This window comes from Macaca mulatta, chromosome 12 (assembly GCF_049350105.2).
Source record: "Macaca mulatta isolate MMU2019108-1 chromosome 12, T2T-MMU8v2.0, whole genome shotgun sequence".
Taxonomy (NCBI): domain Eukaryota; kingdom Metazoa; phylum Chordata; class Mammalia; order Primates; family Cercopithecidae; genus Macaca; species Macaca mulatta.
In genome coordinates this window covers 183,674-206,862 of record NC_133417.1, presented here as the reverse complement: position 1 = coordinate 206,862, position 23,189 = coordinate 183,674, and the positions used below count along the sequence as shown (strand labels likewise).

The 23,189-nt window shown below is 49.1% G+C and overlaps 1 long non-coding RNA gene across 1 annotated transcript; it reads right to left on the bottom strand.

The window, feature by feature from the left end:
• Window positions 1–7,097: 7,097 nt before the first annotated feature.
• On the bottom strand, window positions 7,098–21,847 carry LOC144333292 (uncharacterized). The gene is made up of 2 exons (XR_013401836.1): window positions 9,153–21,847; window positions 7,098–7,757 (listed from the first exon to the last, which is right to left on the bottom strand). It is a non-coding gene; the product is annotated as an uncharacterized LOC144333292 (long non-coding RNA).
• Between the last annotated feature and the right edge of the window lie 1,342 nt (window positions 21,848–23,189).

Below are 23,189 nucleotides of genomic sequence, written 5' to 3'. Positions count from 1 at the left end.
CTCACAGTTCTAGCGGCTGGAAGGCAGGATCAGGGTGCCGCACGGGTGAATTCTGGTGTGGGCTCTTTCCTGGTTGGCACACACCTTCTCTCTGGCCCTGACACAATGGGAGGGTGAGGGATTTGCTGGGCCCCTTTCTGAGGCACAAATCCCATTCAAGGGTCTCCAGCCTCGGGAACTCATTACCTCCCAAAGACCACCTGACAGCATCACATTGAGGCTGAGGATTTCAACCTGTGTTTTGAGGGGCAGGCAGGCAGTTTGTAACCTTCACCCTCTTTGTGTATTTCTGACTCAACATTGAGTCTGCCTTTGGCTCTCCAGTGGACAGAGCCTGTGTGGACACTGAGAAAGGTCAGAGCTGCAAGCATGTACACATCGGGGGCAAGGGAGCTGCCAGGGGTGTGAGAAGGGGTTTCAGCGTCAATCGGAGCTGCTTTCCTGGCAAATGTACTCATAAGCTATCCTGGCAACATTTGCTTTTCACGAAGAGTCGATGAGGCAGTGGGGGCAGCAGGCGGTGTTGCCAGAAGCTTGGAGCTGATGAGCAGCAGAGAAGGGGCAGAGGCCACGACCTTGGGGTAGTCAGCAGTGCCAGGTGTCTGCCCTCCAGGCCTCACGTCTGTAACTGTGTAGAGACCGAGCCGACTGGGGCTTGCCGGCCAGTGTGGCTCTCATACAGGTGATTATCGCGTTGTGCTTTCTATGTAATGTTCCCTCAACCCCATGCCCACCCCACCAATTTCTGTGCCTAGCAGAAATGATGCTGCGTTTCCTTGATGAAGCCTTGAGTTTCCTGTGGAGATGTAGGAATAGCATGATTTGGCTCACGTCAAAATACTTTGCAGTGAAGCTGCACGGAAGAGGTTTCTAGGCTTCCATTTGACGTTTTCAACAATGCCTGAGTGTTACAGGACCGTCTTGCTTGTTAATAAAGCACCAGATGAAAAAGGCTACTGGTTAATAAAGGAGACTTTTTACATTAGCACAGAGAGGGTGGCTTGAGATAAATTCAGCGTAACGTAGGTGTGTTTGTAAGCCGTCAAAAGGACCATCTCTCTGCTGGCGACACATGTTTTCCGGTATTGGTTTTGTTCTGTAAAAGGATGACTGGCATTCGGCAGAGTCATTCCAGAATTCACCTGGAAGGCGTCCACATGGTGCCTTGTTTTCTCCTGACATTCTGGGCACCACGAGGGATTATTCCTGTCTTCAGCACTAGCAGGAGACTTTTCCTGAACACCTGCTCCTCTTTGGCGCTGTGGGTGTGAAGGGGTCAGAGTGACCCTGTCTTCATGGAGTTTTCAGACACCATGGGGATAGTGTGGCTCGAGTGTCGGGCTCGGGTGGGAGGGAGACTTTCCCCAGAAAACAGCTGCCGATTCCAGGACGGCCCTCGACCCCTCCTCCCTCTGTTCCTCTGCGTCATGTCTGAATTAAGGCTGTTCCATCGTAGCGGGGGTGTCATGTTAACTGGAAGTGTGCTTTTTTACTGGGCAGTAAGTAAATTAATGGTACATTTTCCAAGGACAGCGAGGTTTGATTTGATGAATCCAGTGGGGGAAAGGAGAAGGGGCTTGGCTGTGTGGGGATGTGTGTGATGGGAGCAGAATGTAGTAGCCATGCAGGCTTTTGGGATGGAGGGGCCACGCCCACATTTCCATGGGATCCGTCGCTGTTTGTGCCACTAGACCTGAACCTCTGTCTCTACTTCTAACACCTGTATAGTGAGGAAGCCCCTGATGGGCCTGAGTTGTTACTTCCCATGGCCATCGCTGGGAAATGCCCCAGACGCCTCTCCAGGCTGGTGACGGCCCTGGGGCTGGACACTGGCTTTGTCCTGAGTTGTTTCTTCTTGTGGCCATCGCTGGGAAGTGCCCCGGACACCTCTCCTGGCTGGTGACGGCCCCAGGCCTGGACACTGGGTTCGTCCTGAGCTCTGCGAGGGGCTTGGGCTCCACGTGCAGCAGGCATCTGTGCATCCCTTTGGATGTGAGATGTTGGCGCTCGGCTTGGAGGCCAGCGCAATCTGGGTGTGGTCAGGATCCAGTTCATCCTTTGGAGAGAGAGCACCTGCCCGGGGACCCCTCTGAGGTACATAGTCATGCACTGCCCTCACAGGATGCCCGGTCCCCCGAGAACTTCCCGCCATTCCCCTGGACCCTCAGGTATGGGAGTCAATTGTGGTGTGTGTGTCACAGGCGGGGGTACTGAGGACACCACGTGCCTGCTCGTGCGAAGACCTGAAGTGCTGCGTGAGCTCGTTCCCAAGGGGCCGTTGGCATCTGGGGGCCTGTGGGTGTCTTTCCACTGGCAGGAAATAATGGGTGGCCTATGTTACCTTTTGTGTCTTTTTTTTTTTTTTTTCTTTGCCGAAAAGCCCTAATGCCAACGTCGCTGTCCTGCTATTGGAACCGCCCACCTCAGGCTCAGTGGCCCTCCTGTTTCTGGGCTGCTGCAGTGTTGTGTTGGGGTAACTGTATTAACTTCGTTTGAATTTTCTTCCTGTTCTTTTGGAATAAGTGTTGATAGTTTGTGCTGCTTGTTCACCCCAGAGGCGAGGATGTCCTTTAGGCCTGGAGGAGCACAGCCCCTGGAGGGAGGTGCCGGGCCTCTACCTCTCATGTCATCAGCAGCCCTCTCCACACGTCTCCTCTTCACTCCTCGTGCCCACGGCTGGGGTCACGGGCCACTCGCTCTGCTGTTTGAGATCCTCGGAAAAGATGTTTGCCCTGAAGAGAGATTGGGGGTGTGTGGCTGATTTTAAATAGGAGGAAATGATTGTAACAGAATGAGCAATGCCTAGCACTTAGTCTCAGGCTTGAGAAATTGTGTTTTAGAAGCAAGGTATCCCCAACTCCGGTTTCCTTCAAATTAAATCTTTTAAAGAGTCCACAAATATAAATAGTTAAAGCCTAAAACTATGCAACAGAGGGCCTAGAGCCCAAGCCACTGCCACCTCTGACTCCAAGACACCACAAAAACTTGGCCCTCCTCCTCAGAGAACCCCCCTTCTGCTCCTCCTTCCACACTGCTCCCTCCACAGTGCTCCCTCCACACTCCTCCCTCCACACTCCTCCTTCCACACTCCTCTTCCGCCCCCTCCCCTTCTTCCTTCCCCTTCCCTTCTTCCTTCCTTCCTTCCTTCCTCTCCCCTTCTTCCTTCCTTCCTCCCCTTCTTCCTTCCTTCCTCTTCCTCCTCCCTCCTCTTCCTCCTCTTCCCCCTCTTCCCCCTCTTCCCCCTCCCTGTCCTTGGGCAACCTCCATGGAACTCTGGTTCAAAGTCACTGGTCTGTGGGGCCGCCCATTTGATAGACGAGCACGCTGGGGACCAGACACAAGTGACTGACTCAGACCAGCTCGCATGTCGTCTCCTGCCTCCCGTAACACCGGGTTGTCCCTAATGGAAGAGAATCAATGATGCTGCTTCACTGATCTCCAGGGAAAACAGGTTGATAACAGGTTATAAACATGGGAACGTTTTGGAAAAAGCGTCGTCCACTTGTCAGCTCCATCTCTCCTGCCCGGAAGATGTAGGGGAAACCTGCCTTCAGCCCACCCTCATCCCATAACAGGACAGAGGACAAAGGGGCAGAGACCCAGGTCCTGTCAGTGCCCTCAGGAAACCCCCCATTTCCTCCTCATGGTGGAAGTGGAAACCATCCAACTGGACTAGATTTTCCCGGGAAGCCCCTTCACCCCGAAAGCAAGGAATCTGGTTTGAGCACACACCATTCTCGGTGCCATGACTTTCTGCTGCTGAACCCTGCATACGTGGCCCATTGATCTTGCTAGTCCAGTGTTACTGGGTCCTGGGAGTTTCTGTGGGCTGATGGCAGGTGTTTACCATTGTGTTCAGAGGGGAGAACAGAACTTTATTTGTCGAAATCAGATGATAACCATTGCCATGTGATTCCTTGGGTTGGTTTGGGTGGGGGGTGCTCAATGCTTTTCCTGAGGGCTAAGTTCTAGTTTGAGACCGTCTCTCTTTGTCGCCCAAGCTGGAGTGCAGTGGTGCGATCTTGGCTCACTGCAACCTCCGCCTCCTGGTTTCAAGCAGTTCTCCCTGCCTCAGCCTCCCAAGTAGCTGGGATTATAGGTGTGTGCCACCACGCTTGGCTAATTACAAAAATATTTAATATAGGCTGGGTTTTGCCATATTGGTCAGGCTGGTCTCGAACTCCTTGCCTCAAATGATCGGCCCACCTTGCCCTCCTAAAATACTGGGATTACAGGCTTGAGCCACTGTGCCCGGCCTGATCCTGACATCTTTTAAAGCTGCCTTCATGTACCAAAAGCCAGTCTATGTTTGAAAATCAGTCTTGAAGAGCCTAGGAGGAGAGGGATAAGCTTCAACTAGGTGAATAACTATGCATATGTTAAAAATATGGGCCAAAATCTACCCCAAATGTTAACTCTTCTGCTTTGCGTATTATATCCATTTATAGTTATTTCAGCACTAAGATTTTTAAAGACTCTTTTGATAATTATGGAGAAATTACTATTAAAACTCAGCTGCATTTGTAACACTTCAAAGAACTAATTGGATGACATCATTTTTCCCAGAGGCATTTTGGATTGTTACATAATTAATGTTTATCTCTTTGCCAGAAATCTTTTTTTTTTTCTTTTCCAGAACAGATACCTGAAAAGAAAATTTCCTTTGCATTAAGTGTTATTTCACTGTGTGACAATCAATTTTTGAACGTGAGAACAAGATCATCATGTATTTTTGGGATACTTCTTGCTTAATAGTGATAATGCTAAGTGTTAAAATTATGCAACAATTTGTTTCTTTGAAAATTACTATTTGCCTGCTCACCAGGTGGGAGCTGATGAGAACGTGGATGTAAAAATTAAATTGTATTTAGCTTGTATAAAAGAAGTTTAAAAAAAAAAAGCTTTTTTTGTTTGTTTGTTTTGTGCTACTGCTGAAGTTGCTTCGTTGTGGAAATGAGGTTATTGCAGGCACCTAGAATTTTATCTCCTTCACTTGTACAATGGGAAGAAATTCTCCAACAAGCACAGGAATCTGACTTTCTGATATTGAGACTCCTAGGCATCAAGCCCCGTGGAAAGGTTGGTGATTACGTGAGTGTTGGCGTTGATGTGGGTACCCTCCAAGCCGGACGCAGGCAGCAGGGAAGGGCAGAACAGGCCCCTCAGGAGCCATCAGAAAATCAAGTGTTGGCAGCAGTGGTGAGGGTTGATGTCAGGGGCCAGGAGGAGGTGGTGAAGGGAGCATGTGCCTCAAGGCAGCCCTGGAACCCATGGTCCCTGCAGTGAGGTCTGATCTGCAGGGGACGTGGACGGCCACGTGGCAAGGCCCACGGACAGCCTGGACTTGGCTGCCTCAGAACTCTGGTGGACGTTGCAAACGGCCCCACAGGGTTGCAGTGCACATTCCTCGGACAGAGAGAAGACGCTTGTAACTGTTCTCGGCACGAAGCCAGCGCCCTGTGAACAGTGGCCACTGCTGTTGTGACTGAGTGCCGTCCAACTGGAGGCATTTGCTCTGCTCAGTTCACTTAATTGGGCCAGGAATGGGGTTGCCCTGCCTTCAACAAGCTTGACGCATTGAACGAGGACTCAGTAAAGTACTCTGTAAATATGCTCTCCTGGCTAGAGTGAGCAAAGCCCAGGGAGAGAGTGGTTCCTCAGTATTAGACAGGTGTTTGGCGGGGCCAGCTGTGTGGCTGCCAGAGCGAATGTGACCAGGAAGCCTCTGTTCCCCCGGAGGTGGCCAGCGTAACTGTTACACGTGCCGTAGGTAGAAAGTGGGCACTGCTGGGAAACTTGCTCATGTTGCTGTTTCCTGATTGGAAATTCAAGGTTTCTGAGCATCCTACATCGAATTTGTACATTGCTGAGACTGTACACCTTTCAACACTTGTTTTTTCCTGCTTTTCGGATCTATACAACCTGATATTTGGCCGTGGCTTCCAGAACAGGCTGGATGCAGAGTGAAGTCCTCTCCTCACTGTCAATCTTTGCAGATGTCTTTCTTGAGAGTCTCAATTAGGTTTTTACTTAACTAGACTTTTTAAATTGCCATGCACATAACTCTACCAGTTACAATCGTGAGCTAACGTGGGATTTTGGTTTTACTTTGATGAATGTTTAACATTTGCATGCTGGATGTAGGGGTGGAGGTCATTTATCTGCTTTTCATTTCCTTCTTGGTTATACTTAGTGACTTTCAGGTACGGTGTGGAAAGCCTGGTACAGGGTGAATTGCAGGCTGCAGTGTGGCGCGGTGGACGAGAGGCGTGGGCTGCAGTGTGCACAGTGGATGAGAGTGAAGCTATTTCCATCCTGGAGGGAAACACACAGGAAACAATTTAAAAAACTGATCATCTAGCTTGAATGAGGTCCAACAAATTCAGTTTGCAAAGTTTAACTTCCAAGTTAACTTAGTAACTTTTCCCCTAAGTCATTAATTTAGTAGCTTATGTTTATTGCCTAAAGCATAATAGTCATAAATTCTAAAATGAATGACTAAACATGTAATAATTTAGGCATACAGCACCTGAAGGGAAAACTGCCAGTATGCTAAAATATTGGATACAGATGCTCAAAAAATATAATGTAGCATTCTTACAATGCATGTGCTTTTAGCATGTAACTTGGTGAGTAGTTTTGAGCTATATTTGTAGGAATGTGTATCTTGAATACTTTAGGACACCACTGGAGATGTGTGCTTGAGAGGTATAAATACTGAATGTTCTTCTCCCTTCCTTTAAATGAAAAACATTAGCTCCCTTGATTTTTATTTTTATGTTTTGAAGTGGACTCTCACTCTTGTTGCCCAGGCTGGAGTGCAGTGACGCAGTCTCGGCCCACTGCAACTTCCGCCTCCAGGGTTGAAGTGCTTCTCCTGCCTCAGCGTCCCCAGTAGTTGGGATTACAGGTACCCACCACCATGCCCCGCTAATTTTTGTATTTTTATTAGAGATGGGGTTTTGCCATAGTGTCCAGGCTGGTCTCAAACTCCTGACCTCAGGTGATCTGCCCACCTCGACCTCCCAAATTGCTGGGATTACAGGCGTGAGCCACTGCGCCTGGCCAGCTCCCTTCTATAATGATTTATACAGTTGTTTTTGCTTTTTGTTTTTTCGAGACGGTGTCTCACTCTGTCGCCCAAGCTGGAGTGCAGTGATGCAAATCTGGGCTGACTGCAGCCTTCACCTCCTGGGCTCAGGTGATCTTCCCACCTCAGCTTCCTGAGTTGCTGTGACTAGACACACGTCACCATGCCCAGCTTTATTATTATTATTATTATTGGTATTTTTAGTAGAGACAGGGTTTTGCCATGTTTTCCAGGCTGGTCTCGAGCTCCTGGGCTCAAGCAATCTCCTGGCCTCAACCTCCAAAACTGCTGGGATTACAGGCGTGAGCACCACATTTGGCCCATTTTTTTTTTTCTTCCAGGATTAGGAGTCGACTTTCAGAAAATCCTTCAACCTTGCAAGCTTAATTTTCCATAAAAGTATTCCTCTAGGATAAAAACAAGGCACAAAGAAGTACGTGTGGACTGCAGTTAAAAATTTTCAAGAAAACTTAGCTTAGGAAAGTTGACATTTACAAAGAACAGGAGGCCCGTTCAGTGCCTTCTAGGCACTGGGAATGGCGGTCTGTGGGCGACCCTAACATGTGCGGCGTCCTGAGACGTGATCGTGGTGTTCACGCTTTTACCGAGGGCTTCCCGGGAGTACCAGAGGCTGTTCTTCTGCAGTCGGCCAGCCAGGCAGCAGCTGCTGGAGAAGGAACAAATAGCAAAAGACAGATGTACACGGTGTTATTGTGACAGAGAGGTTAAAACCAGGGTCACTTTGTTCTTACAGTTTTAAAAAACTAATAATGAAGTCCTTAAATATGTTTAGGATTTCAAAGTAGTTGTGGGTGTGTCTGTGTCTCTAGCTCCCGTTCGGGTGCTTCCTGCGAAGAGAGCTCAGAGACGCCACCTTTCCTTGATGAGGTGACAGTGTCTGGAGAGGTGTGAACCCCGTGGTGGGGGGATGACTGACCTGGGGTGAGGCTGGGTCAGTGTGGGGATCCAACCCCACTCCACATTCCTGTAGGGAATCCACAGTTCTAAGTCTTTATGATAGGGGTAAAAATAACCTGGAAGAGGTGTTATTTTTTAAGAAGTAAGTGCCATGCTCTTTTTTCCTCATACTTTTCCGTGTTTAAGCAGCATTGAAGGATAAGGCACTAGTAGCATGTTGTTTTGGAAACAATGTTGTTGGTTATTTTACGTTGAATATGGTACTAAGGTTGCCTGGTAACAGAAGTTTTCCTTAAACAACATGGAACTCTGTTGAATCTGTTGCCCCATTGGCTGAGCCGTCTGAAATCAGTGCAGTAGCAGCTGAAGAGGCCTCCTCCCCTTGGAGGAAGCCGCTGGATTGGCAGGAGGCACCGGTCTTGATTTGAGGGAGTGAGGCGCCTTTGCAGGGACCCCACGTGGCCCCTGCAGCTCTCTCCTGCCCCCTGCTGGTTGGCCAAGCAGCCTTGCGACAGTGTGCTCAGTGTGAATGTTCACTGGGGCAGGCCGAGGCTTTTGTTCCAGAAACACTGACTTCAGAAACGGCCGGCTGTGTGTGTTGAGCATGGCAAGAAAGACTTACGTGTGTCTTAAACCTCTTGAACAAAGCAAGTTGATGTTTCAAATGCATCTCAAAGGCTAATGACTTTGCTATGGTCAATATTCAGGAGAAAAGAGGGTTTGATGAAACAGAAAGACAGGAGTGGCAAGTGACATGCTTGTGCCCCGTATGACTAAGCGATGTCCTGGCCGTTCCACACCACGGCCTCTGAGCAGCCAGCCTGCAGATACTGGGTCAATTTAGATATCCCTGATCTCTGCAGAGGTTTGATCAGGTAGCCCAAGAGCAGATAAACACAAACGCTGACTGGAAACCCTGGCACACGGAGACACTGGAAACAGCAAGCTGCTATTAACATCATAGTAAGAGACAGTCGCCTGCTCTCAGGGGTGTCAGTTTCTTTTGCTTCTAGACGTTCATCTGCGTTACAATACAGTTTTGCTCAGTTTATCCCCATTACTCCACTGTCTTCGCCGTTAAAGTCTCAGCCAGCACTTAGCTCTGACACTGCAGGAGTTTCACTGTGCGGCTGACCAGGCCTACCTGGCTTGGCTGTAAAGCAGGTGAGATTTTCCGGAAGGCAGTGACGAGAACCCGAGGCAGGAAAGAGCATTGCTGGTCTACATACGGCAGTGCACCTGCAGCAGAGCATGTACGTGCACGTTCAGGCTAAACAGGTGTAGGAGAGAAGAAAACCACCTACAATTAGTCCCTTAAAATGCCACACACCCAACCCTTGAGACCCTAGCACATACAGTAGTAGTGGTCTTGGAGATGGCAGGTGTGCTGAAGTCTGATTTTCTCACTTAGCTTTTCCAGCAGCGTTTTCCTCATCTCTAAGCTGGGCCTAACAACTGCCACGCGTAGATTTGTGCATGGAACCGTGCGTGTAAAGTGGGGTAGCCCCCAGGACCTAGGAAGGACTCGTGGTCAGTGTCGGTGGTCATGCGTGCTGTACGGGTCCCCCAGGAAGATGATTGCTACATATAACTCCCTCCGTTCAATGTCACTGAATGTAAAAGGTGGGACATTGGCTTCTGATGTGTCTGGTTTGCTGCAGGCCACGCTGCACCCCGTGGTTCCTGAGCCCTGAGCTGAAGTACATCCTGCTGCATCGCCTGTGTCGCTTTTGCTGTGTCACTTAGAGCTCCTGCCCTGGGAAACTTCCTCGCGCCTGACGAGCACCACAGTTTGCAGCAAGACCTGTCCAAAGCGTGGACTGCGAGAGCCCCGCTGTGGTCCTGTCCTCTCCATGTTGGGAGCGACTTTGTGGGGTTTGTCGGCCCTTCTCTCAGGTGTCCTGTGTCTCATGGATCAGCCGACGAGCCCCGTCTGGAGGAGCACTCTGCAAAACGTTGCCGGCCACCCAGATCTCCTAGCGCAGAGTGAGGCCACATCTGCAGACTTGACCGCACAGAGTCCCGAGGCATTCGGCAAGAAGGGGAGTGGGATGTGTGTGAGATCCCACTGCGGAAGCCGGCTCTGCTCCGTACTCTGCGTGCGGGGTGCCTGATGTTCAGACCTGCTGTGTCTATCGGGGGCCATGGCGGGGTGGTGGGAGTGGGGGCAGGGAGCAGCGCGGATGGATCCAGGAAAGGACTTAGTTGAATCCCAGCTGCCCACATACCTGTTGCTGGTCTTGGACAAGGTCCCTAGTTTCTCTGGGCTTTCGGTTTGATTGTAAGACTAGGACGCCGCCCCAGTCTGAAGATGTCGGTGTGTGCGGGAATGTCTGGCGCAGTCACCATGGGTTTTCCTTCAGCCTCCTCCGTGCCCCTCCCTGGGTCAATCAGTATCCATGCGTGCCACAAGTAAATTACAGTCCCTCCGAAAAACCAGTTGACCCGAGTTTTATGGTCGAGCATGGTGAGTGTCCTTGCCAGGAAATGCCACTAGATGTCTTGGGCCTGCTCCTCTACCTCCACAGCAATCCCCGGAACAGGCTGGTTCAGGACGTGGGAGGTGGGAGTCAGTGTTGTACCTAGGACAGGCTGAAGTCAAAGGCTCATTTGCTCTGTGAGGGGTGATCAGGATGACACATCAAGTGGAGCCCCATGGCTGACCCTGGAGGTGGACGGTCGGGTCGGATTGGCTGCCCTCCAGCACGTGTTTCGGGTGATGCCTTCCCTGGGTTACGCAGCCCTGATCTGTAGCGCACAACTTCCCAGCTCCAGCCAGTCTGGTCTTGCCGTCTCCTTCCAAGAAGGTAGGTGCGGCGCAGTTGCCTTTAAGCGGCTCCTTCTGGACACCGCAGGGCAGCAGCAAGCAAGCATGGGCGACTTTTTTCTTACGTTGACCACAATACGCGGGGCCAGCTTTGCACGATCCCATTCAGCATCACACGTGTGCATCGGCCACTCACCTGTCCATCTGCCACAGACAGGCTTGGACAGGACCATTGAGTGGCCTTTACGGCAAAGAGCCTAAAGGGCTCACAGGAAACCTGGACCCAGCGCAATGGTAAGAGCGCAGCAATACCTGTCATTGATCAAGGGGTATTCTGGGCCCGACATGGTGTTAAGTGATCCAGTTCGGTTAGCACTCTTAGAATTAACCCCCTTTTGCCTATCAGGAAATCGAAGACGGAGGGCATTAACGCCAGGGAGCAGGGAGTAAGGGGACACACAGAGGGGCTGAGGGGCTGGGCATTCTGAGCCCACGGATCTGCCCACAGGCCCCGGCTGCACGGGCACCAGGGCTGCTGCTCTGGAGGGGATGAGGAGCTCTGGGGAAAAGATGGAGCCTGACGTGGGTAAGATTTGGATATTTTCAGAAGAGATTTTCAGCCTGGAATGAGGGTGTAAGTGACTGAATCGGAGTGATGAGCCAGATAGCCCGGCTGCCGGAGCTCCCCTGTGGGGTGAGGGAGGAAGGCCTTGGGGGCGTGTGGCTGAGCAGAGGCGCTGGGTCGCCAGGAGCCGCCGCGGGTTTGGAAAGGGGGAGAAACGCAGCGCCCTGCACTGCAAGGGCACCGAGACGTGGTTGTGGTTCTTCCTGACCGTGACAGGCACAAATGGTGCTGATGGTGGAATGCACGGAGTTTGCCTTCAGAGAACTCCTGCTGTCTTTTAAAACCTGGGCCTCTCATTTAAACTTGGTGGCCTCAGGTGAATGGTCAGAAACAGTTTCTGATGAGGTTGCAGAGACTGTGCATGGCCTCTGATTGTGCACATCCTGTGATTGTGTATAGTCTCTGATTGTGGCCTCTGGCCTCTTTGTGGCCTCTGATTGTGTGGGTCTCTGTGTGTGGTCTCTGTGCAGCCTCTGATTGTGTGTGGTCTCTGATTGTGCTCAGTCTCGGATTGTGCGCGGCCTCTGATTGTGTGCGGCCTCTGATTGTGGGTTGTGTGAGTTTCCCGGGATTAAGTAGATGAGCCTCGTGCTGGGGCAGGTGTGCCTTGTGTTGGGCATGTGGATAAAGAAGTTTAACCCATCTCCTCTTTGAGAATGGCAGGGCAGTAACAAAGGCGTTTGATTTATACATGGCCATCCTCGTGAGGTGAGGACCTGAAAGGTTTACTGCTTTCCCGGAAAGCTGCTCTGGGCGTCACCATCACTGATCATGGACAGCAGCTCAGAAGCCCCCTTAAGGTGCAGGGAGGGACCGGCGCTGGTCCTGTCTGTGCCCAGGCTGCTGGTCACCCTGACGGCCAGGCGATGGCTGCCTGTGCACGAAGCTGGGGTTAGAGTGCATTTGGGCAGTGTCGGCTTTGATTTAGGTCAAGACTGATCAGTCTTCCTAAAATACTAGCCATGAAAGCTTTCATAGATTGTAGTTCTTTGGGAGATTTATATGTGGTTTTTAAAGCACAGGGCCCATGGCCAGTGTTGAATTACATTTTGTTCAGTGTAACTGACAGGACACTGGACCTGAGTCTCAGGCCTGCCACAGGGTTCAGGGAGCTTCAGAGAGGGAGATGTTTGTGCTCAAGTTTTCGCAGATGGGATGGGACATGGGCATGGGGCTGGAATGCTCTAACCTTCAATCTTCAGTCATCGGTATCACCTGTGCACACGCATATCGTTTTCAAAGATGGACAAGCTTTTGGGAAATATCTGAAGACTTTTCCAGTTTTGAAAGAAGCCGGGATGACACTGGAAACGGCAGGTGTCTTGGCTGCTGATCAGGTCCATCACCACGCACATGGTCCCTAACCTGGCCCACCTCTGATCATGCACAGCGGGTGACGAGGTCCATAACCTCACACTTCTGTGCACAGCAGGTGACCAGGTCCCTAACCTCAAAAGCTTCTGATTGGGTGCAGCTGGTGACCAGGTCTGCAACTTCGCATGGCTCTGATTGTGCAGAGCTGGTGACCAGGTCACTAACCACCCACACCTCTATTCATACCCAGCGGGTGACCGGGTCCATCACCTCACACCTCTGATTGTGCATAGTGGGTGACCAGGTCTGGAACCTTGCACACCTCTGATCGTGCACAACGGGTGACTAGGTCCATGACCTCACGCCTCTCTGCACAGTGGGTGACCAGGTCCATAACCTCACACCTCTGATCGTGCACAGCTGGTGGGCACAGGACCCACTTCAGTGAGGGGCTGACTTCCCAGGTGTGAAGGGGGAATGCTGTGTGGCTCGGCTAAGCCCCTCCATGCTTTGGGGGCTCCAGGCTGTGGCCGGCAAGTAGGAAGTTGTCCCAGGAGGCTGCTGTGTGTTGGGGATGGGAGGCAGCTGCAGGGTGGAAGTACGATGTTGTCGTAGGGGGCCACTGTGGGGGGGTGGGACGGGAGGCAACTGCAAGTTGGAAGTAGGATGTTGTCCCAGGAGGCTGCTGTGTGTGGGGGAGGGAGGAGGCAACTGCAGGGTGGTGTGGTGGTCCCCGTGCCACTGATTTCAGGTTAAAATAGAATGTGGACCTCTTTTTACCATAGTTTTTAATTACTCCGCTAGTTTGTGTTGCTGTCTCTTGCTATGAAGTCCACAGTCTGATGTCTCTGTGGTCCCCATGTTTCCCTTCTGCTTGTGTTACCCGATCCTGTGGGTCAGCTGTGAGGAAACCACTCTCCACTCCTCATCTGGAGTGGTCTCGAGCTGGGTGTGCTGGTCTCCTTGTGGGCTAAAGTGTTCCTCTGTTACTGTTTTCTCTGTTTCTTGACCAAATTTAGCAGACTTGTGTGTGATGCAAACACTTCAAAAAATGTCTTTTGCCTTTATGAAAAAAACACTTGCATTGCTTTAAAATGAACCTTTCCTGTGTCTCCATCCTTCCTCACAGATTGCTCTGTGTTAGAAACTCGGTGGTGTGTGTGCTTCATGGCCTCATTCCATCAAGCACTGTAACCTCTGATTGCAAAAGTGACTACACTCAAGGCAAAAAACTTTGCAAATGTTGAAAAGAATGAACAAAAACAACATATTGTTCTCTTGTCATCCTGAAATGGCTACTCTTAAGATTTTGATGTAGTTCAAACTACATCAAACTCTCACCTACTCCTGTGCCAATATTCATCCTTCAGCTCTGCCTCCGTTCTTCCTTTCTTTTTTCATGCTATGGGGTCTGCTTTGGAGATGTTATCTACTTTCATTCTTCCAAAGTCAAGCTTCTAGCTTTGGTTGGAACTGCAGACCCATTGACTCATTCAGCAAATACTTTCTAAGCACATGGATAGTCACTGAGAATACCGTGGTTCACCAACATGACTGTGGCCCCTGCTCACACGAACTTGCGGCCTGATGGGGAGAATGGGCACTAATATGACAATCAGTCTAATGGGTTTCTGATGAAGAATTGAGGAAAGCGCACCAAAGAAAGGGAAGCGGGGTTCTCTAAATTTATGCTGTAAAAGAATCTGGCGTATCTTGGGATGAGAGGTAGAAAACCGATGCATTCTGGAAGGTATGATCCCCTTGCAGTCTGGAGAGAAGTAGAGGTTGCTTGTTGAGGGGGGTGGAGTGTAGGGACACCACGGTCTAAACAGAGATGGGGGTGCGTGCGGAATGCCTCTTGCAGCAGGAAACAGGCACGTGCAAGGAAGTAAACACGGGAGAAAGTGGCACAAGACAAGAATGAAGGCAGGCAGGCAGGGGCTGGGAGATGATGGTAGATGCTTTATTCTCTTAATAACAGCAACAGGATGCTGTTGAAAGCACTTGAGGGAGGTGGGGAAGTGGGTATGACATGTTTTGTGTTTGTAAAATTATCACATTGTCTTACCAAACTATACTCCCTATTTTTTATTTTTACATTTTCCTTTAAGTTCTTAGATACATATGCAGGTGTGTTACATAGGTATACATGTGCCATGGGGGTTTGCTGCACCTGTCAACCCATCATCTAGGTTTTAAGCCCTGCATGCATGAAGTATTTGTCCTAATGCCCTCCCTCCTCTTGCCCCCACCCCCCAACAGGCCCCCGTGTGTGTCGTTCCCCTCCCCGTGTCCATGTGATCTCATTGTTCAACTGCCACTTATGAGTGAGAGCATGTGGTGTTTGGTTTTCTGTTCCTCTTTTAGTTTGCTGAGAATGATGGCTTCCAGCTTCATCCATGTCCCTGTAAAGGACAGGAACCCATTCTTTTTTATGGTTGCATAGTATTCCGTGGTATATACGTGCCACATTTTGTGTATCCAGTGTATCATTGATGGGCACGAGATATCCTCTTAACATGTGCTCCAGCAATTGCACTCTTAGGTATTTATCCAAAGGAGTTGAAAACTTGTGTTCACAGAAAAACCTGCACATGGACATTTATAGAAGCTTTAATCATAATTGCTCATTTTATTCCAGCTTTATTCATAATTGCTCAAACTTGGAGGCAACGAAGAAACCAAAATGTTCTTCACTAGGTGAGTGGATAAATAACCTGTGATATATCCAAACAATGGAATATTCTTTAGCACTGAAGGGAAGTGAGCTGTCAAGCCATGAAAAGACACGTAGGAACTTTAAACATGCACGGCTACACAAAAGAGGCCCCTCGGAAAAGACTAAATACTGTAAGCTTCCAACTAAAGGACATCCCGAAAAAGGCCAGACTATGGAGTGAAAATGTCCGTGCTTCCCAGGTGTTGGGAAGAGGGAGAGATGAGGAGGTGAAACACGGAGATTTTTAGGATTTTAGTGCAACTGCTCTGTACGATGCTATCATGGTGGATACATGTCATGACATATTTGTTCAAACCCATAGAACAAGCACCAAGACGGAGCCCTCATGTAAACGGTGGACTCTGGGTGACAATATGTCAACGTAGGTTCTTCAATTATTACAAATGCTCCTTCTGGGCAGGAGTGTTGTTAGTTGGGGAGGCTGTGCACGTGGGGGAAGGGAAGGCATATAGAAGGTCTCTCTGCACCTTTCCCTCAATTTTTCTGTGAACGTGAAACTGCCTAAAAGATAAAGTGTATTTTTAAAAAAAAAATAAAGGAAAAAAAGGAAACAAAAAGTCCTCACAAAAATCAAATGAGAAAATGATCACACTGGGTGCTTCAGGTCAAAATGGAAGAACAAGGGCTGTATTTACCATCCCACCTGATGACTTTTTTCTCACTGCTTTTCAGCATTTTTTTGGAGTCTAGTCAGTGCAATAAGGCAAGTTAAAACACATAAAATGCACCCTTATTAGAAAATAAGATTTAAAACTATCTGTATCTGCAGGTGACGTGATCACCCGTGTGGAAAATCTCCTGAAATCACAAAAAGCCACTAAAACTACTAATAATAAATTACTTACTAATAAGTGAGTTTGGGTTTAGCTTGTATCTTGCAAACTTTCCATAAGCAGTATTTATCTCTTTATACACTGGCAAAGAAATAATTGGAAATGGAAATTTACAAAGTAATATTAAGACTAAATCTGACAAAAGATGTGTAAGATCTATGCACTGTAAAGCAGGCAGTGATGCTGAGATAAATTAAAGAACTAAATAAATGAAGTGATATACTGTGTTCATGGATCAGCAGGCTCAATATTGTTAAGATGTCAGTTCTGCCCTTGTGGAGCAGAGGTTTAATGCAATTCCAATCAAAATCCCAGCATGATTTTATTTTATTTTTTTTCAGTAGAAATGAACTAGCAGATTCCAAAATGTGTCTGGAAATTTAAAGAACCCAAAAGAGCTAAGACAACTTGGAAAAAAAATGGTGGAGGACTTACCTGAACTATCAAAACTGGGTTAATGAAACCTCCTAGAGGGTCTAGTAATAATCTCACAAACATGTTACCTATACATAGTGGATTTTTGAAGAAAGGTTCAAAGACATTAAATTAGAGAAAGGACGATAATGATGATAGAAGGATTAACTACTACAGGCCAAAAAGGGAAAAAAGAGCTCCTGTTAAATATCTTCACATTGTTGGTGTCACTCATGCAATTCAATTCACATTTTGTATATCTAAAAGTTGAACAGACTTCTTCATTCTCTTTCCCCAATTCACTCCACAGAGATGCTGATGTCTTTCCGTGGAACTTGGAAGTTTGCTATTCTTTTTAAAATGACTCTCTTAGATACTGTTTATGCAAGAAGTTGTGGGACTGTAACTTACAAATACTGTTCTAAACCTTGGAATCACACGTTTCCCTTTTTCTCTACTTATCGTTTCTAGTCAGTTTCCCATTTCCTCTTCTTCATATTTGCACTGCATTCCTTCTAGTTCAGGCTCTTGTTACCCCACTTGATCTCTTGATGTGGTCACCTGAATGTCCTTCATGTTCCAGCCTCCTGGAATCCTTCCTTCATGACCCTGAAGAACTGCCCTCCAGACCCGCAGGTGTGACCCGGAATCAAGGATCTCAAAGCCGAGTGGGATCTGAGAGGCTATCTAGACCAATCCTCCATTACAGACGTAAACCTTTTGATGACTTCACTTCAGAGCCCAAAATATTTGCACTGCAGGCAGAATCACCTAAATCACTTAATGTGATGTTCAGTCTTCCCGTGGTATCTTCCTCTCTGCATCTCCCTACTTTCGGTCAGCCATTTCTCACTCATGACACCGAACCCTTCATTCACATCACATTATTGTTCTTCTCCACACACACTTGTTTGTTTTCTGCCTGGGTTTTTTGTTACATTCTTCCCTCTACTGGCAATATCATTTTCCAAGATCTGACTACAGAATTTTAACGTATTCCTCAGAATGACTCACATATCACATATTCGACCAAATGGCTGCAGATTCTGTCACTTCCTCTCTTGTCCTATGGCAACCTGGAGAATCTTCTTCTCTTAGCCAATAGGATTTATCATGGTCCTTCTTTATCTTAACAATAGTTTAGCAGGACTGAGAACTGGGAAGTAGATTTTTCTCCCAGGGGTGAGAACTGTCTTAGTTTAGCAGATCTCCCTGGGTCTCCATTCTGGTTGTAGAAAAGCAGCCCATAGGGCATGGTGGGGAGGAGAAGAAGGGGAACTAAGCTGTGTTGCATGAAGATGGACAGTTGTGACCCTTACTCCAGGGTTGGGAGTTGAGGCCCCTAGGAAGGAGAAGCTGTAAGGATGAAGACGAGGCATAAAAAGTGATGCAGGCCGGGTGCGGTGACTCACGCCTGTAATCCTAGCACTTTGGGAAGCCAACGTGGATGGATCACGAAGTCAAGAGTTCAAGACCAGTCTGACCAATATTGTGAAACCCTGTCTCTACCAAAAATACAAAAATTAGCTGGGTGTGGTGGCACATACCTGTAGTCCAGCTACTCGGAAGGCTGAGGCAGGAGAATCACTTGAACCCAGGAGATGGAGGTTGCAGTCAGACAAGATCATGACACTGCACTCCAGCCTGAGTGACAGAGACTTCATCTCAGGGAAAAAAAAAAAAAAAAAAAGTGATGCATAGTAACAAGACTGCCCGAGGAGAAGAGGCAATCAGCAACCTTCTCCAGGGTGGGATGGCTGAAGACCCTTTAAGAACAAAGGTGTCTACTTTCCTTCTTTAGGATGCTCTATCGTGATTTAATGAACCCTCCCAATCTACTGTATTCAGTATTTGGCATGAGTCCATTTAGGGGAATTCTAGAAAACATAGCTGGCTGTTACCAGGTTAATGTAGATTGGGAGGTAGGGAAAAACCCCAGGAGACACGTAGGAAGGACAATACGTGAAAACAGAAGAAACTTGGAGTCAGTTCACCCTTCAAACAAAATCCAGTTTCCAGAAGACATTGTGAGGGCTGCTGGGTCTTCCTCGCCTGCAGATGGGGGATTCCAGATAATTATTATACTTGAATCTCACAGGATGGGGTGATCACCACCTGCTCTCAAATGGGATGAGTTACAATATCTTCTATCGGGAGGCGGTAAATAAGAGGTTAGGTACACGTCTGTAGTCATCACAATTTTGTCAAGATTGCTATTTTTACTTCCATGTCATAGATGGGGAGCCTGATGCTTGTGGAAAGGATTTGCTCAGGGTCTCACCATTAAAAGTGGCAGAGGAAAGATTCCAACATGTTTTAAAAGCTGCAAACTGAGCCGACTCCCATCCTTGCTGTCATACCGACTTTGAGATTTCAATCCTCCTGAAGGCAGGAAACTTATTCCATTTGCTTTTATACCCTCCATAACACTAGTGAGCAAGTTTTGCTCAAAGTAACATGGAATATTTTGCTGACTCAAGGGGAAAAAGTAAGAGACTTAAATGACACCATCACAAGTCAACCTTCAAGGAACAGAGACATATTTAGCATTAGCTGTCTCCGTCAAATCAACATAGACATGCACGTTTATCCTTTACATGGCAGTAAGACAGCAAACACAATTGAAAAAATGAGCCAAGTGTAAAAAATGTGTCACAAAGGGATGGATTTAGACAGGAGAGCAGTGAAGTAGGTTATAAAATGGTCAGCATAATCCATTTTAATGAATTATTAGCTGAAACATGCAAAGCATTTAGGATTTCTGGGAGAAGGGTACAAACACACCAAATGTTTGTCCGACATTTTCTTCACTGCTGCTGTCTTTCCACAGGGCTGGAGATGATGTTAACCAACGGCCTTGGGAGGAGAGATTGCAGCTGAGCCCACACCCTCTCAAACTCCTTCAGACTGTTTGTTTTTGTAGACTTTACCATTAACAACAAATCCTAAGATTTACTCAATCAGTACAGCAGTCGTTGGCCCGAGTTCAAATTTCTGATTCGAAGGAATCTGCACTCTGCCTGCCAGGATCGACTATTAATGGCTTCGTCCATAGAGGAGCTGTGTCTTTGCTCACTATGGAACAGTATTGAGGCTTCGAAAGGGGTATTTTGCTGGTCACCTCCTTGGTCATCCTTCTGCTCACCAAGAGCAGATACTGTTCTCGGCCCCTTACATTTACAAGGTCGTTTAATTCTCACATAGCCCTTTCAGATAGATGCGACTATTACCCCCCTTTTACAGAGGAGGAAACCGAGAGGCAGAGGACATAGGTGAATTGTCCCAGATCACAGAGCTGGCTATGGAGCTGGGACTTGCACCCGGCCAGCCTGGCTCCAGAGTTCACTGCCCTCCTCCTGTACAGCACGTGTGACCTGCAGTAATCACCGCCCAAACAGGCAGGCACTGCGGAGAGCCAAGCACACCTCTTCCGCCTTCAGCACGGAGGACGGTTCGTTTTCATCCTGGTGTTCAGCTCAGGACTGTTTTTATCACAAGGACGCACCACCCAGAAAGCTCAGTCATGTGCCGTTACCTTCTACGGTCATGGTTTTCTACTTTTTGGCCCCATTTTCCTGAGGACTTGGCCTGCTGGGACGTGAATGATGCGTTACTACTGCAGAGACAGAGGTTCAGGTCTAGTGGCACAAACAGCGACGGACCCCATGGAAATGCGGGCGTGGCCCCTCCATCCCAACAGCCTGCATGGCTGCTCCATTCTGCTCCCATCACACACGTCCCCACACAGCCAAGCCCCTTCTCCTTTCCCCCACTGGATTCCTCAAATCAAACCTCGCTGTCCTTGGCAAATGTACCATTAATTTACTTACTGCCCAGTAAAAAAGCACACTTCCAGTTAACATGACACCCCCGCTACGATAGAACAGCCTTAATTCAAACATGACGCAGAGGAACAGAGGGAGGAGGGGTCGAGGACCATCCTGGAATCGGCAGCTGTTTTCTGGGGGAAAGCCTCCGTCCCCCCTGAGCCCGACACTTGTGCCACACTATCCCCATGGTGTCTGAAAGCTCCATGAAGACAGGCTCACTCTGACCCCTTCACACCCACAACGCCAAAGAGGAGCAGGTGTTCAGGAAAAGTCTCCTGCTAGTGCTGAAGACAGGAATGATTCCTCGTGGTGCCCAGAATGTCAGGAGAAAAGGCACCATGTGGACACCTTCCCGGTGAATTCTGGAATGACTCTGCCGAATGCCAGTCATCCTTTTTCAGAACAAAACCAATACCGGAAAACATGTGTCGCCAGCAGAGAGATGGTCCTTTTGACGGCTTACAAACACACCTATGTTACGCTGAATTTATCTCAAGCCACCCTCTCTGTGCTAATGTAAAAAGTCTCCTTTATTAACCAGTAGCCTTTTTCATCTGGTGCTTTTTAACAAGCAAGACGGTCCTGTAACACTCAGGCATTGTTGAAAACGTCAAATGGAAGCCTAGAATCCTCTTCCGTGCAGCTTCACTGCAAAGTATTTTGACGTGAGCCAAATCGTGCTATTCCTACATCTCCACGGGAAACTCAAGGCTTCATCAAGGAAACGCAGCATCATTTCTGCTAGTTACAGAAATTGGTGGGGGGGGGGGATGGGGTTGAGGGAACATTACATAGAAGGCAACCCCGATAATCACCTGCATGAGAGCCGCACTGGCCGGCAAGCCCCGGTCTGCTCAGTCTCTGCACAATCACAGACTTGAGACCTGGAGGGCAGACACCTGGCACTGCTGACCACCCCAAGGTCATGGCCTCTGCCCCTTCTCTGCTGCCCATCAGTTCCAAGCTTCTGGCAACACCGCCTGCTGCCCCCACTGCCTCATCGACTCTTCGTGAAAAGCAAATGTTGCCAGGATAGCTTATGAGTACATTTGCCAGGAAAGCAGCTCCGATTGACGCTGAAACCCCCTTCTCACACCCCTGGCAGCTCCCTTGCCCCCGATGTGCACATGCTTGCAGCTCTGACCTTGCTCAGTGTCCACACAGGCTCTGTCCCCTGGAGAGCCAAAGGCAGACTCAATGTTGAGTCAGAAATACACAAAGCGGGTGAAGATTACGAACTGCCTGCCCCCCAAAACACAGGTTGAAATCCTCACCCTCAATGTGATGCTGTCAGGAGGTCTTTGGGAGGTGATGAGTTCCCGAGGCTGGAGACCGTTGAATGGGATTTGTGCCTCAGAAAGGGACCCAGCAAATCCCTCACCCTCCCATTGTGTCAGGGCCAGAGAGAAGGTGTGTGCCAACCAGGAAGGAGCCCACACCAGAATCCACCCGTGCGGCACCCTGATCCTGCCTTCCAGCCGCTAGAACTGTGAGAAACAAATTCCTGTTGTTCATAAGCCACTCAGTCAATGATGTTTCGTTACAGCAGCCTGAGCTGCCTGAGATGACGATGCTCACTGCCCTACAGAAACGGCTACTCCCCTCTCCCAGAAAGAGGGTTTTAATTAAAATCCCTGTCTCTCCTCGCGGCCACCACAGATCTCACTCCCCCACCCCAAAAGCCAGCAGTTGCTAGGATTAAAGGAAACAGAGGATTGTTTTAGACCAGCCCCTCCATATCGATCTGAAGCCTATAACTTTGCCCACTTCCACGGTGGCCGTGTCACTGCATTGCCCATGTCAACTCTGTGTCTGCACTGGGTCCCAGGCTGTGCACAGACTCTTCTAGCTGCCCATCCAGCACAGCCATTTCCCCTTCTGCTTTGGAGGCTGTCCTTCGATATCGAACTCCCACCTTTCTGCAACCCAAGGCCTTCTGATCCAGACATTCGGGGTGAGCTCAGCCATGTACTGGAGTCCTTGACTCAGGTAACCCAGGCCCAAGGCGTTGGCACCCACGATCTACTGGCTGTGGGGTCTGCACAGCCACTAGCTGTCCCAGCCACTCCAGGGCCTGGGAGGGGAGGCAGAGGAACCTGTGAAGCTGCCAACAGCCATACGGGGACAGGGGCCCCTGGGATGAGGAGGATGCCATGGAAGGAAATTCAGAGAAAGAAAGAGCCCCAAGGCTGGACGGGTCATGCCCAAAGCCTACACTGCTGAATTTTCCAGGTTTCTGAACTCAATCGCTGACCCACACAGCACATGTTTCCTGAGTGCTGACCCCGCGTGCCATTGGATACGGCAATAAAGTAGGACCCCCACCCACCCCTTCCCCGACACATACACAGGCCTGGGCACCCAGTTGGCACCGTGAGCCAGGGAAGGGGGCCATTTCAGACGGACAGTGGGTGCAGCCTTGCCAAAGCCCAGCAGTCACCTGCACTGCCACAGCCAGGCTGAGTCCAGATCAGCCGCACAGAAACCTGACCCTCTCAAGGGCATGCCTGAGCTCATTAGGGACAGACACCGTCTCCTGCTGATCTCCAACACTTTCTCTGCATGTCTAGTTACAAACGGACGACGCAGTCTCGGAAGCACAGCTGTGACTCTGGAGACAGATCCCAGGCCTCCCCCTGCTCCTCTCCGTGGTGCCAT